Source organism: Triticum aestivum, chromosome 2D (assembly GCF_018294505.1).
Source record: "Triticum aestivum cultivar Chinese Spring chromosome 2D, IWGSC CS RefSeq v2.1, whole genome shotgun sequence".
NCBI classification, from domain to species: Eukaryota; Viridiplantae; Streptophyta; class Magnoliopsida; order Poales; family Poaceae; genus Triticum; species Triticum aestivum.
The window spans coordinates 104,084,271-104,096,421 of record NC_057799.1 but is presented as its reverse complement, the minus strand read 5'-3'; the positions used below and the strand labels follow the sequence as shown (position 1 = coordinate 104,096,421).

At 43.4% G+C, this 12,151-nt stretch overlaps 1 pseudogene; it reads right to left on the bottom strand.

The window, feature by feature from the left end:
- Positions 1-334: 334 nt before the first annotated feature.
- Positions 335-4,562, bottom strand: LOC123055696 (uncharacterized; annotated as a pseudogene).
- Positions 4,563-12,151: the final 7,589 nt, after the last annotated feature.

Genomic DNA, 12,151 nt, shown 5'->3' with positions numbered 1-12,151 from the left:
GCCGTTCTTATAACCACAGCAAAAGAAAATAAACAATTGACAACCGCCCGCCCTCCCCACCAATTCCTTGCTATTTCATCGCTCCACGTGAGGCCTTGTTTTTGAATGTTTAGCGATCCATTCTTCCTTCTTGACCCTTGTGCAACCCCACCCTTCTGCGTAGCTATTCAACCTATTTACCTGTAAAATAAATATTCATACATAAAAATAAAGCGAAAGATTGCGGTCATCACTGTTTTTTGCTTACGTCCTGTTTAAGCTGCATTATTACCTTTTAATTTTTCTATTCGTACTGTTCTCCGGTACCAAAAAGTCTCCACTCAGAGCTTTCCTTTCAGAAAATGGACTGCGCAGATTCCGTGCCTTGTCCCGGGCTTCCCTGTACGCATTCTGTGTGCCTGGCTTGTGTGATGTTTGATTCTGGCGTAGATGCAAGACTTTGGTAAATGGTCCCTGCTGTCAGTGGGGTCGTTGGAGTTGCTGGCGTCTGACGTCTTCCTCCTGGGCTTGGAGTGCATTGTCCTGAGCCGTTTGATGTCCCCGATGGTGTTGTCGGTGTTGTCGGCCATTTCATTGACCTTGCCCTCTTCTCCTGCTGCGATTTCCTCTTTTCCTCTTCAATCCTCATCCTCTCCTGGACTTCTGTGTTATCCGGGCAGTTTGTTTTCCTGTGACCCTTTACTCCACAACGACCGCACTTGGATGCGGCTTTGTTGCCTTTTCCTTTCTTCTCAGAACCAGCTTTGATTCGATCTCCTTTTTTCGTACCCTTTGAGCCTCACATGGGAGGGTTCTTGAGAGTTTCGGCAAGAATGCCTGTGTCTGGTTCCTCAGCAAGTGCCGCCATGAATTTTATTTTCATATCTACCGTACACTCATGCAGCCCATGGTATGCCTTCTCTTTTCTGCAAGCATTTGAACAGATATTCGACAACTCAGCGTATGCGAGGCCGAATCTCATAGTTTCATCGCCTTGTATGGTCATGCTATCACCTTGACTTGTAGACAGAACTTTCAGACTCTCTGATAGATTCCTGGTCCATCTGGGGATGACATAGGATTTTGGAAGTTGATAGATCATGCCTGTTTGGTCCATCACCTTAACCACATGGCAGCACTGAATGCCATCCCTACTCATTTTCTTGCAGCTGCAACTGTATATTTCTTTTTGCTCATCCACATCTACCCTGAACTCAGACCTGTCAAATTCCTCGCCCGGATATGGTTTCCACACTTTTTCTCCAGGCTCAATAATCTTTTTTTTAAATACTGCCTCCCCTTTGCCAGGTCAGAGCACTTGAAGTAAGTCCGGTTCCGTAGCTCCAGCTAGAATTTCCTGAAAATTTCATTCGTGTATACTTGACTTGCTTGTCTTTCAATCGGAAAACCCGTCTCTAGTGATGGCGCCTTCTCTTCTGTTCGGTGTCTTTTCTTGTCAAGCGTGGTGAGGCAATTTTGCTGAATCGTGTGATACGCATTAACAAACCTTTTTATAGTGTCCTTTTGGTCGACGTAATTCTTCCACATCGAATTCGTGCTCTCACTGCGAGTGGTTGTTGACGAGAAAGGATAGAAACAGTCCTTGAAGTAGTCTGGCACCCAAAAATTTCGGAGTTCCCATAGCGTGTTCAGGTGTTTGTTGCCTTCCGCCTTGTGTAGAGAAATTGCTGCATTCCAGGCACGCTCAAACTCGTCTTGATCTAGTGAGTTTTGACGATTCGAAATATATCATCAGACATCCCTAGGTGCTGCGCAAACACTGCTGCATTATGTTCCTTCAGGTTCTTCCTAATATGCCACCAGCAGAACTTGTGCCTCATCCTCGGAAGAGCTTCCTTTATTGCAGTCTTCATCGCCTGGTCCTGGTCTGTTATTATGTATTTCGGCTCTTTACCTCCCATTGCCTCGACCAACGTGCTTGGGAGCCACTTGAATGACCCTATTTTCTCATCCTTCAAAAGTCCTACTCCAAACAGGACGGTCGACCCGTGGTTGTCGACACCTATAATTGGTGCAAATGGCAAGCCATATATATTCATAGAGAATGTGGTGTCAAAAGACACGAAATCTCCATATAGATCATAATTCGTCTTACACAAGGAATCTGTCCAGAACAGGCTGCGCACTACATTGTTCTCTGTCTCTTCCACATGGTGGAATCCCGGCCTCCGCCTCTGCATATCAGCAAACATTTTCATGGTGTCTGCGATATCAGTGCCGCGCTCTCCAGCCCTGTCCCGGCATGCAATGTTGCTTATGTCAATCGTGTCGAACATAATTTCTCGCCTCAGTTTCCCCATGGTAGTAAAAATCTGCATAACCTTCCTTGGTTCTAACCTCGCCTTCTGCAGCACTTGTATAAAGAATTTCTCCTGAGGTGTCATCTTCTTATAGCATCTCATGAACTTCAGCATCCAATCAGATGGGTGAAGCTGGTGGTTGTGCTCTAGACGATCGTTCTTCAGGTACCATTTCCTCCTATCTGTATCCCTCTTGGCTTTTATTTGGACTGGGCAGCTTGTCCGGATCAAGCAGTTGCCCCTTCTCTCCTTAACATGTCTCTCAGTTGTTTTATTCTGCCCTTCCTTGGTGCACTGAAACACCTGCTTGTCAAGCTGCTAATCATATGTCGATCTTCTGCTCGTTGATCGCTTGGTAGCAAAGCCAACCTTTCTAGCATATCTGCAGAAAAACAAAAAGCACTCATCCAATGATCCGAATACCATACCTCCCTCTGGTTCGAGCGCTTCGGTGACCTCTCGAATCGTTGGGTATATGCCTTCTTTAAACATGTCGTCCATTTCTTTCTCTACAATGGTCGGCGGCGCCATGATGATTCTGTCTACCGTGTCTTCGTTCGTCTGATCACATTCACTTCTGACGACATCAGTCTCATCGCCAGCCACAGGTCCACTTACAGCGGAGCTGCTGCTGCTCTGTTGTTTGTCACACGCAGCAGCGTCGTTTCTGCATGGCACGGCCAAATCCATAAATGAGTCTGCCTATCCAATGTTGCATTGTGCAATGCTGCCCCCTGTTTCTCCGGCACTCGTGCAACCAAGGGACTATGCTGCTTCTACCATGCAATCCGTGCTGGCGCTGTACGCTACTTGCTGCTGTGAACGTTGCGTTTCCTTCGAAATGGATGGAGAACTACGATATTTCTTTCCCTCATCTGTTATCCCCTCCGCCAAATCCTGAACACATGGCAAGAAACAGAATTAGGTGACCATGCTACACACACATCTGCACAAAGAGGCACATATGTGCTTCTATTTACACCATACAACCGGAGAGGCACAACAACATCCTATATAAAAGAACAACTGCACATACAGCCGTACAAGACGGACAGCCGTCCTCCTGTTTTCGACTTTACCCTATTCTCCCATAAAACTGTTTGTGTGTTGAATTGAAAAAAGCATAGTTCCGACGTCACCTTTGTTTTCCCATGCCTCTCTTGTCCAGCAAATCTTGGCGACAACCTCCGTGCATTGGTGATTTCGCTGACGATTTTGAATGCCATCGGAGATCCTTTGGAAGGACCCCTCATGTTGAACGCCACAGGTGATCCTTTCAAAGGACCTTGCCTTATGTTTTCATCGATTCGTGGACTACCGCGATACTTGCTTCCTTCCTCGTACACCTGCGTGTGGAAGATACTGCAATTTAAATATACCAGACGAAAACAAAGAAAAAACTGCTCACAAAAAAATATACATTTGCTTTATGTGTTGTTGCACGTTCGTATATGCTGTCACTTGTATTGCTTTCTGATGCTGCTGTATGGTAGAGCTTATTGCTCCTATGTTTGATTTTGTCGTTGGGCTCTTCTTGCTTGTGCAAACCGTACCGAATCCTTGAACACGAATGCTTTTGTTGCCAATGATCCTTCTGCTTGCATCAAAGGAAATTCTGTTACCCTGCACCTCTTCATTATGACCGCCTACAAACGTTGGGCCGTCACAATGCCTGCTCTGCGCCTTTGTGGGCATCTGTGTCTTCAAACCAGAAAATAATTAGAGGCACGTGCGACTAAAACTTCCACGTACGTTAAAACCAGCGTTTCAAGTTTTGGTCGTTACCTGCACAATCTGCTTAGTGGAGTCTCTGCTGCTTAGAATGCTCCTCTTGGCAGGTGTCTGTTGCACACCATGCTCCTGGTTGGGGCGTTTGCCAAGAACTTGTATCTCACTCTTGACTCCAATTATTCCAGCCCGCATGGCATGTGCGTGTTTGACAGCATCTACATCCTTGATCTTCTTCTCGTTTTGTAGTAATTTTTTTGTTCCACCTCTCGATACTCAATTGCAGAGTAGATGCACAGGATAAACAAATATTGCAGCATTCATCCAGGATATATAAATCATTTTTGTTGTTTTTAATGATCTACTATTTGGTGTTCTCAGTGGTGACACCTTGACAGCAAACGTCCCAGAAATAAAAGACCAAACACTAATGTTCAACTGCCTTGCTATTACCTGCCTCCCATAATCCTTGCCGATGTCATTCAAAGACCGACCGTCCCTGTTGTCCTGACCAAATGACGCACTCCTGAACATCTGCCCCGAAAAAGAGACGTAATAAATATAAAGGTTATGAACCTGCAGTATCAGTGTTGAAACTTTTCGAAGTCGATATCAACAGAGATATATGTTTAGTTCTATATAATTAACATATATAAATACATACATATATTAATTCTTAATTAAACTACAACCTCAGCCAAAGTGAGATCCTCTGATGCTAATTTGCTTGTGCAACACTTAACAAAAAGATAACCATGAAACCTAACAAAAGTAACAACCTCGTATTACAAGGACGAGAGGATACAACACAAAAAACAAACTCAAATCAAAGCTACAGTGTAAAAGTAAACAGTTTTATTCTATGAATCCCGACCACAACAAATTCATCAACGAATTGAATCTCGTGTATCAGGAATTGCCACGCAAAAGGTGCGTTGATAAAATTTTTAGTAACCTTTGATTGCCGAATCTTATGCGCTGATTGTTTGGAAGTCACACCTTTCTAAATTGTGGGGGGATCTACTTCCCTGCAGTTTGTCAGCGATCCCCTTCAATGATTTTGAATCTCGGAGAGAGAGAAAAGAGAACGAGAGAGGGAGAGAGAGAGAAAGAAAGAGAGAGGCTACTTCGTTTTTTTGCGTGCAGGAGAAGAATAACCTGATAGGTGGGGTGAGTTTTGCGACGCATGAGAGATGGGCATGTTTCTTGGGCGTGACGAGATGTGGTAGGTCGACTTCACTTGACCGTCGATGACACTGACAAGTGGGCTCTCAGTTACTAATTCCTGTAAGTCTCTCACTAACTTGTGGGGTCGGCCTTTTATGAGTCCTACGAGGAGTACCTCCATCTGAGGTGAGAAAATGTGGTAGGTGGACTTCAAACTCATACTGACATATGGGCTCTCAAATAGTTCCTCCAAGTATTTGACTAACTTGTGGGGTCGTCCGCAGATGAGTTCCAGATCTCTCTCCATCTAGCATCCGTGGCTACAGGCGAGCTCTCCAAAGGAAAGCCAATCCTGATCCCACCGCAGAGTTCGCTCGTCACTGAAAAATTATCGGTCTCCTTCATCTCACTCGCCGTGGATCTCCTGTTCAGGTAATCCATTGCATCCTCACCATGATTATGCCACCGATTCAACGTTTGAACAAAAAAAATTACCGGTGCTAGCAATTCCGCGGGCTGCGTACACACCACACGTGCGCAACACAGCAGGTGGGGCACGATTTGAATATTGGTTCCGGATCCAGTTATCTTCAGCTGGTCCGTGCTCAAACTGTTGCGATGTCTTAACAGCAGAGGGGTTATGGATTTAAAATTAGGACTTAGCTAACCTCACTTTAACCATGCCAACTGCATGCTTGCGCCGTGGTTTTGCTAACTTGAGTTATATCTCCAGCCATGCAAAACTTAAGCACTCGTCTTAGCTAACCAACTAGAGACAGGTCAAATTATTTGTATAGATCCGCAATCTATAGCAGAGATCCAAAGGATTTACGTCCGTTTTTGCAAAGCAGTTACTAACTCAGAGTTAGAACCCGTCTTAGCTAACCAACCTGTTGATGATGGTCTCACATGCACTGCTAACAACTGTCTTACATAGCTGACCTGGTAACGATGACGTCTCATGACCTCTTATGTAGAGTTCGATGAGATGGACTCCACCCCACAGCTGTCAAAGACTCAGTCTCAGTCTGTCGATGGCACGGAGATTGTCACCCAAGATTTCATGATTCATGACCAACTAGAGACAGAGAGACTAAGGATCGAGTTAAAACGTGCAGCGCACAAAAAGCTTGTTGAGGAGTACAGGACAAAGAAGCAGCTTGCTGCCTCGAAGTAGGTGTTTTTTATCATGCATCTCGCGTGTGTCATTGAAATTTCTTTGGAAATCAATGCTTCTCATTCTAGCTGCATTTTTAATCACGGCTTAAATATTTATCTCTGTTTTGCTGACTCGGCGTTTATATGTAAGCTTCTGCCAGAAAAGCATGTGGTTCAACAATACATTTGCTAAAGGTCATTTGTTATCTTTGTCCACAGAGCTGCTGCAATGGGTGAATACGAAGAAGAGTTCAGCACAAAACTTAGCTTCCAGAAATTCATTTCTGTCTGTGAAAAGCTAACAGAACCACAAAAACAGCTTGTCAGAGATATTGGTTTTGGATACCTTCTAGATCTGTGCTGTCGCGAGCTTCCAAGGTGTTTCGTTCGCTGTCTTGTCCGCTATTTTGATTGCCCTTCCAGGTGTTTCATACTGCCTAGTGGATACATATTCCTTATCAACTCGTACACCGTGCACCGGATCTTAGGAATTCCACTGGGTGCGCAGATTATCCCTAGAAAATGCTCAGAAGCTTTCAGATGTCAGGTTAAGTCTGAAACTCGGTGTGCTTGGCACGCTCCAAACATCAGAGAGTTAACTGATCTCATAACCCCAAAGCTGATAGGAGAAGTGTTTCAACGGGTTTTCGTGATGTTTGCAACAGCGGTATTTCTATGCCCAACGACATATGATTGCGTTAGCCCCGACTATTTAGCCGCTCTAGAAGGACCAGCAAGTAACATATCATCATATGATTGGTCCAATGCTTTCACAGAGAAACTGGTGACATCACTCCAGACCTTCAAGGACAAACGATTCGTAGGCGCCCTGTGTGGCTGCCTCCTGATTCTAGTGGTTCGTTCACTAACTTGTACACTTATTTATACCCACAAGCAGCTACAAGAACATGATTAATTTTTACCTCTTCGCCACTTGCAGATAACGTATTTTGAATACCTGGATACGAAGATTATGGACCTGGAACCTGACACTCCTGCAAGACTTGTCGTGTGGGACACAGAGGCCATTAAGAATTATTGTAACATAGACAGCCTGTCAACAGAGGACGGAATTTTTGGGAAACACACAGTGAGTCAACTTTTCATCATTTTCCTTTGGCGAACTTTTCGACTCAACATAATGACTTAGCTGCCATGTATTAATTTGACTTGACTGTAATTCTTTCCTTCCACATGGCAGCTGAAAGACATTAGGCGCATGCCTTTCCAACCACTGCCTGGCTTTCAGGCGCCATTTTTCCAAATGAGTCCCAAACTAGAAGCCTACATAGAAGAATTTGTGCCTCAAGAAAAACTTTGTTCTGTAAGTGATTTCCAGCTTCTGCACCTGATTTTATGTTTGAAATGATGTTCCCTATGTTTTTACGAAACAGAAACATGTCCTATTGTGTTCATCCAGACAGTTTCCTATAGTACATAAGCTGTGCTTTTGTGTTAAAACCAGAAGTGCTTCCTATAGGACGTTAGCTCTGCTTTTGTGTTAAAACCAGAAGTGCTTCCTATAGTACGTTAGCTGTGCTTTTGTGTTAAATATAAAAGTGCTTCCTATAGTACCTTAGCTGTGCCTTTATGTTAAAACCAGAAGTGCTTCCTAAAGGACGTTAGCCGTACTTTTGTGTTAAATATAGAAGTGCTTCCTATAGTACGTTAGCTGTGCTTTTGTGTTAAATATAAAAGTGCTTCCTATAGGACGTTATCTGTGCCTTTGTGTTAAAACCAGAAGTGCTTCCTATACGACGTTATCTGTGCTTTTGTGTTAAAACCAGAACTGCTTCCTATAATACGTTAGCCGTGCTTTTGTGTTAAATATAGAAGTGCTTCCTATAGTACGTTAACTGTGCATTTGTGTTAGATATACAAGTGCCTCCTATAGTACGTTAGCTGTGCTTTGGTGTTAAAACTAGAAGTGCTTCCTATAATGCATTAGTCGTGCCTTTGCGTTAAAACTAACAGTGCTTCCTATAGTACGTTAGCTGTGCTTTTGTGTTAAAACTAGAAGTGCTTTCATATAATACGTTACCCGTGCCTTTGCGTTAAAACTAACAGTGCTTCCTATAGTACGTTAGCTGTGCTTTTGTGTTAAAACTAGAAGTGCTTCCTATAATACATTAGTTGTGCCTTTGCGTTAAATGTAGAAGTGCTCCCTATAGTACGTTACCTGTGCTTTTGTGTTAAAACTACAGGTACTTCCTATAGAACGTTAACTGTGCCTATGTCTTAAATATAGAAGTGCTCCCTATAGTACGTCATCTGTGCTTTTTGTGTTAAAACTACAAGTGCTTCCTATAGTACGTTAACTGTGCCTTTGTGTTAAATATAGAAGTGCTTCCTATAGTACGTTAGCTGTGCCTTTGTGTTAAATATAGCACAGCTTCCCTACGACGGTAGATCAACCATGCTTCGTAAGGTAGGTCGACTGTGCTCTTTCAAGGAATGTGTTCACCATGATTGATGGACTTTGTTAGCCACGCTTCCCGCAGCACACCATGTGTCTTTCTGCGCACATTATTCCATGCCCTTTCTGCAATTATTGACACAATGTACAGTAGTTCACAAGATATTTTTCATTCTCGGTATTAATAACTTCTTTTCATTCTCGGTGTTAATAAATCTTTCAATTCCAGGCCAAGATGAAAATTGCCAAAGTTATCAATGAAATGTACACAGAAATTTTCTCGTGGTTTCAACCAGTTCTCGAGCAGAAATTGGAGAAGCTCCTTTCACTTGGTAGGGATCTTAGTGCAAAAGAAACCAAGACCAGAGACCAGGGCGTTTATTGTAACTTGCAATAGGACAACTCAAATGAAAAAGAATCTTTTTCACTCCCTTCAACATATTCTACGCTTCCAAGTTCTAGCACGACAAGCAGTCAAAGTACTTCCAGCAGTGCCTCAACCAGTGTCCTTCACGCCACATCATACTCCCTGGAAAATTTAAAGGGTTGCTGCGATACCCCTGACCCAGAATCCCAGAATCCGTACGACAAAGAGCAGTCCCAAATTCATATATCTTCACGCCTAAAATCATCAACCCAGATTAAGTTGCTACTGGAAGTGAACAGGATCGACCACAACAAAGAGGACATTGATGAACAAGCCAAGATTCATCTGGACAAAGTGGATAACCATCTTCACAACTGCCTTGATGGCTTGCCGGTCCATGAGCCCTTCGTGTCAACATCCGAGATGCTGGAGAGCGGGGCAATTATAATGACATGTGAAAATTCATCTGAGTGTTCTGTACCGATTGAAACCCAAAATTCTGCTAGAGGATCTGCAGACCACAACTCTCTGACAAGCCCACTGGAAAAACTCTTGGAGGAAACAGCAAAACCTACTGCAACAGAAACATCAGCCTCGCACTCTGCGGTTGACAAATAATTACTGACTGATCCAATCTCAACAGATACACTTGGAGCACCTGTTTATCACGTTGGGAAAATGTCACCAACTACTGCACGGTCCAGCGGTTCTGATAGCGCTCACAACAACTCTTCAACCAACACAAAGAGCCTCACGGTATCCCAGCCTGCACAAAAAACAAACAATGTTGCTGGACAACGTTCTTCTTCGCTGCAGGAAGATAAGGTCCATCTTGTTTCAACTTTGAGTGACGAGAAGAACATTGCTGAAACAGAACGCACAAGAGCTACTTCCTCCCTTGCTCCTACAGTAGAAGTCCCCAGTGATTCTGCCAGCAGTTCTGGCTCAGTACTGGACACGGGAAAAGCAATTCCATCCACTAGTGATGCTCCACTGGTTGCTGCACCATCTATCAATGCAGAAGACAATAACATTGTAGAAGAACATGAACAGTGTACGAAGCAACCACCTATTGATCCCACAGACAGCGTCCCTATTACCACAAGCGCACAACCACCAGAACCGGAACCACAAATGGCCGCTCACAAGAGGTCCTTAAAGCAGTCAGAAGATCCAGGTAACAAGAGTACAGCGCCTCCTATGAAAAGAGTTAGGATACTGGAGCCTCCACATAATTCAATAGAAACTGCAAACAACCAGTCTCTACAAGCTGACAACCACAGAGGCCTCCTTAATTGTGGATTCATTGATGATGATCAAATATGGTCTGACCCATCTATCTATGAACAACTTGAAAGAGTCATTGAACAAAAAAAGAACCAACCCTTTCATAACCAAGTAGCCAACCTGATACTGTCTCACACATGGCCAAGAATTCAAGCTCGGCAGCTAGATCTTCCCTTTCTAACTATCCAGAGCCACCTATACCCAGCAGATCAGGATCAATGTCAGGCGGTAGCCACCTCACACAGGCCTTTGATACGTCATACTCTACAGGTTTAACTCAAACTATCTTGTCCCAAAGTTTACCAGCAACTCCCTTGTCCCAACACTACAACCAACCAGCTCCTAGTATCAAAAACCACTTCTACCAACATCCTGGTGCTCAGAATAACGGCGGTTCAAACAAAAGCCAGCGCTCACCATATGCGATGAACAACCAAAGTCACAAGTAGTACCAGCAACAAACCACTGTCCGTGATGCCCACTACCCCCAACACAATGATGCTCAGAATAACAGCACTACACGGTGCCAACAACGCCAACCTCAAGAGCAGAACAATCAGCAACCACACAGAGGCGGGTCTAATGGGCAAAGTTATAGTGCCTTGCAACAACAGTTCAACAGCATGCAGTATTCCAGCCATCCTCTCCAGCATTTTCCAACAGATATTCCTTCAAGCTCAACCGGTGATCCAAATGTCAGAACATTAGAACTGCGCATGCAGCACCAACCACAATGCCTAATGTTCCAAAGAAACAACAATTATAATGAGGGTCGTCTACAAATTAGTAATGGTCAATTGAACTCCGGTGGTCATGTCTTCCAACTTCATCAACATCATTCTGAGCTAGAACAGACTCGATTCACTGACCAAGGGAATGACCATCAAGATCACTGCCAACTTTTGGAAATAAGAGATTCCACAAACGAGGACAAAGAAGTGTATGAAACAATCATCGACAATACGCCAGGTATCAAGCAAAATGATAGGTAATGAATTCGTTGTTCCTGCTACAGTAAAGTTTTGGTCCCTTCGTTTACTAATGCAATATATTCTGCCTGAAGCTATCATATTCAAGTGTTTCGGCTCGATTCTTCTACTATTGAAATTGAATACTAATCATTTCCTCTTATGTTAAAAAAGAAAATCTTATGATTTAAAATTCATTTTTTTTACAGCTAGAGGATATTCTCCGTCGATCGACGTTGGGCCGATCATCGAACTTTAGGTTTGTCAATGAAGGTATACGGATATATCAACTCATTCATGGTCGATGCTTACTCAGCGTTGCTGATGAAAGAACAATTCTACGCAACGCCAGCATTTGTGCACAAGCATATAATGTATATGGACACTTCTGTAAGTTCTTGCTTCTCATAAATAATAATAACAATACACATTTACTACTACTACCACACTGAATGACACAGCTTCAATTTTCTGCAGGATAAATTTAAAGTTCTACGAGCAAGCACAGAACTACTCAAGGAACACATTGTGGAAAAAATTATTGGGTACAGGCTGCCCAAAAAATGTAACATCGTGAGTTCACCCTAATCACTCTATTTGCCCAGTGTTCGTCTTTGATTCTACAAGTTTTTCTTGTTACAATGATATTATTCCCTGTTAATTGTTTTAGGTCTTAATACCTGTGAGAAAGGATCCACATTTTATCTACCTCATCATCGTGAATCTTGCAATGCGTCGCTTCGAAATTCTGTGTCCTTAT